This window comes from Sinocyclocheilus anshuiensis, unplaced genomic scaffold (assembly GCF_001515605.1).
Source record: "Sinocyclocheilus anshuiensis isolate Anshui unplaced genomic scaffold, SAMN03320099.WGS_v1.1 scaffold162, whole genome shotgun sequence".
NCBI classification, from domain to species: domain Eukaryota; kingdom Metazoa; phylum Chordata; class Actinopteri; order Cypriniformes; family Cyprinidae; genus Sinocyclocheilus; species Sinocyclocheilus anshuiensis.
In genome coordinates, this window is record NW_015542351.1 from 1,416,824 (window position 1) to 1,420,805 (window position 3,982).

The 3,982-nt window shown below is 39.0% G+C and overlaps 1 long non-coding RNA gene across 1 annotated transcript in view; it reads right to left on the reverse strand.

The window, feature by feature from the left end:
- The window catches only part of LOC107691517 (uncharacterized), an 11,378-nt gene that overhangs the window by 3,216 nt on the left and 4,180 nt on the right, over positions 1 to 3,982 (reverse strand). Inside the window, exon 2 of the long non-coding RNA XR_001634547.1 lies at positions 2,366 to 2,368. This is a non-coding gene — a long non-coding RNA (uncharacterized LOC107691517). The remainder of the gene's footprint in view (positions 1 to 2,365; positions 2,369 to 3,982) is intronic.

Below are 3,982 nucleotides of genomic sequence, written 5' to 3' on the forward strand. Positions count from 1 at the left end.
GATGGGTTAAAAATGTAAACCTGCTTATTTTTAAAGGTTTGAAGTTTGGTGCAACAGAATTATTAGATAAACCTTAGATTTAAAATGAATCATTGCAAACCATTCAGCTATCATTTGAAGATGAAAAATGCACATTAGGCCTAATGTCTGAAGCGGCAATAGGCCTAATGATAATTTAAAATATAATTTGAAGAAGTGTTTCTTTCACAAAATGAGTATTGTATATATAACTATAAAATATAGGCAATTTTTCTCCCTCTTGCAGGCACTCATGTCATTTCCATTTCTTTCAGGATAAATGAATGAATTCACGTGTTGTAAATCAGTCTGTAGGCCAATAGCACAGACAGCACCTAAATTTATCGATTAACTATGCATATTATAAACTTAACATTTAACATACAACAGTTTTTCTATTAAATGATTTTGTCTTTGTTACTCTTAGTTATAAAGGAACTTGGTCCCACCTCTGCTAGTTAGTGAGAACCAGCATATCTTATTTATGTTCAACAGAAGAAAGAAATTCATTCAGGTTTGGAATAACTTGAGGGTCAGTAAATGATGACAAAATTCCCATTTTTTGGAAATGGAAATACAACATACTGTATACTTTAAATGTAATGCAATTCTACCAAATGCAAATAATAATGTAAATATAATGAAAGTAGACGGTGATTTATGCTGCTAAGGTCCAAAAATGATCATCTTTCTCACCAACAAATCCAATTTATGCATTTCCATATTCATAAAATCGCGCCTTCAGATATTCCAATCACAAACAGCAAATCTGAATATGTACAACAAATAAAGAGTTATGAAAAGAGTTTTTTGGAGCTTGATGTCCACTTTCATTATATAGAAAAAGCAGCTGGGTTGGAATGAAATGAAGCTAAGTAAATGATAAAATAAACATTTCATTTTGGGGGGTGCAGAATTCCTTTACTCATATGATTACCATCAGTTATTGTACAGCTCTATCCACTGTCTGAAAATACTAAATTCCAAGGATTGTTCAATCTGAAAATCCTTGGAATAAGTATAATTGTGCCATACTGTGACAAGCCTTTGTGCTCAAGTAAGCACTCCTAATCCTATCAGCTGATTAACACATCTCATAATTACACAGCTGCCTCTGGAGTGGGCCGAACTCATGTCCTCAATGATGGCAGAGCAGGAAGTCAAGCTGAAGAGGATTGGGAGAGGGATGAATGGAGGTAACAGGTAACATGTATGTGCACTCTTTTGGCCCCTCACACACACATCAAGGGAGGCATTTAAAGGCAAAACCAATTCTCTGAAGCTTTTATCCAAGGTAAGCCATTGTTGCTATCTCTGTGGCTGCTCCATTAACACAAGACCTCGTATTTTTTCAAAAAAAGACACAGCACAATAGAGTGAAGAGGCTGTCCTTGATGGGAATCCCCCGACAGTTGTGGTAACTATGATTTGCAGATAGCGGTGAGAATCAGAATAAAATACTCAGAGACCGTAAGTGACCTGGTGAGAGTCTGTGTTTATTTTGCTCCCAGCATGCTTGTATGCCTCAGGGGAGTATGAGACGCTGCCTCATCAGCCGTAAAGCCCACTTAAATACTTCCAGGTGCTGAAGAACTCAAAAGAGATATTCCACCAAGGTGAAACATGGTAAGCCGGCTTATAAATACAGGAATAAACACAATGAGGATGACAAAAAAAAAAAAACACTTAGCTGGCCCAGTCTATGCTGGTTTTAGAGTGGTTTGGGCATTTGTTAGCTGTTGAGGTTTGGTGACCATCTGACCGACCAGCTAAACCAGCAGAACACCAGTATGGAGGGGCAGGGAGACGAGCTAAACCAGCCTGGCCAACCTGGGTAAACAGTCAGACCAGTTTAAACCATCTTAGATCTCCCAGACTGCTCAAGCTGGTATAGTTTTCTGGATTTAGTGCATCCAGGGCACTTGTTAGCTGCAGCTACAACAAATTAAACCAGCTAAGACCAGAAAACCATCTTAAGCCTCCCAGTCTACTCAGGCTGGTTTTAGAGGGTTTTGGGCACTTCTTAGCTGAAGAGGCTACTGTAGCTAGACTCTTTTTAAGATACTTTTTTTTGCTGGCCAGACAAGATTAGACAAGATTAGACCAGCTAGACAAGATTAATCCAGTAAATAATCTCAGGTCTCCCAGTCTGTTCAGGCTGGAGTAGATGCATTTTAGGCACTTGTTAGCGACCAGGCTGGGAAACTTATTAGAGCAGCTATACCAGATTCAACCAGCTAGGACCAGCAAACTGTCTTAGGCCTCCAAATCTCCTCAGGCTGGATTTATAGATGTTTGGGGCCTTGTTAGCTGGCCAGGCTGGGAGACTTGCTAGACCAGATTAAACCAGCTAAAACCAGTAAACCATATTAGGCTGGTTTAAGAAAACTGTACATATTAATAAAGGTTTAAATGTTTTTACCTCTTTACCATTTGACAATTAAATGCATGTGAATTAGCGAAGGTGCTAATGAAAAAAAAAAGGCTAATTCTTTTGAATAAAACCATTTAAGATGGAGGTTATTAAGCCTGTTATTAAGAAACCACAACTAGATCCTAGTGAACTGGCAAATTATAGACCCATTTCAAATCTTCCGTTTATGTCTAAAATTTTAGAAAAAGTTGTGTCTGCTTAATTGTGCTCCTTCCTGCAAAAATGATATCTATGAATAATTTCATAAGGTTTCAGGCCCCATCATAGCACAGAAACTGCACTTGTTAAAATTACAAATGACTTGCTTCTTGCGTCAGACCAAGGCTGCATCTCATTGCTAGTTTTACTTGACCTTAGTGCTGCGTTCAACACTATAGATCATGACATACTCATAGATCGATTACAAAACTACACAGGTATTCAAGGGCAAGCTTTAAGATGGTTTAGATCCTACCTTTACGATCGCTATCACTTGGCCTATTTAAATTGGAAATCATCTCTATAATTAAATCCAGTAAAGTGTGGAGTGCCACAAGGATCTCTCCTAGGCCCTCTACTATTTTCAATATACATGTTGCCCCTTGGTACTATTATTAGAAAATATGGGATTAGTTTCCATTGTTATGCTGATGATACTCAACTATATATTTCAACAAGACCACATGAAACTTCTAAATTATCTAAGGCAGTGTTTCCCAACCTTTCTTTAGTCCTTTGGAAATGTTACCACCCTTTGGTGGACATTTTTCCATCCTTTGGAAATTTTAACAAATTTGTGGCACCCTACAAAATTAAGCAATCAGTAGGCTAATTTCTAATGAAAATAATTTATATGCCAGATTTTAATGTAGGCTTTTATTCATATGTAAACATTGTGAGATAGCTAGTTATAATGGTAATTAAACAAAGTTTACAGGAAGACGTACAACAGCGGACAGAGAACTTGGGACTGGGAACACATTTTATACACACACACAGGAGGAGGGGATGACGAGACACACCTGGGAGCCATAGAACCAAGGGAAACACCTGGGACAAATGAAATAAACTAATCAGGACAGGAACAGGAAACTAACCAAATAAGGGCAGGGGAAGGCACATGGGGAGCAGGACACACACAAAACATGGAACAGAGTCTGACATAACGCCCCTCTCTGGAAGACGTGTCCTCACGCCATATAACATCCAATGGGGAAGGGGGGGGTGGGCACTCTGGAGGTCCCTCAGGACAGACATGGGACAGTGGGCCTCCAGAGCGGTACCCGTTCGGGGTGCCATGGCGGATCCGCATGACTTCTAGACTGGACTATTGTAATTCACTGCTAGCTGGTTGTCCTGCATCTTCAATAAACAAGCTACAGTTAGTCCAAAATGCAGCGGCTTACCAGGTCAAGAAAATATTATAATTTTACCCCAATTTTACATTCTCTGCACTGGCTACCTATTAAGTTCCGTATCAGTTGCAAAATATTACTACTTACTTTTAAGGCCCTAAATGGTTTAGCTCCTGCGTACCTAACTAGTCTTCCT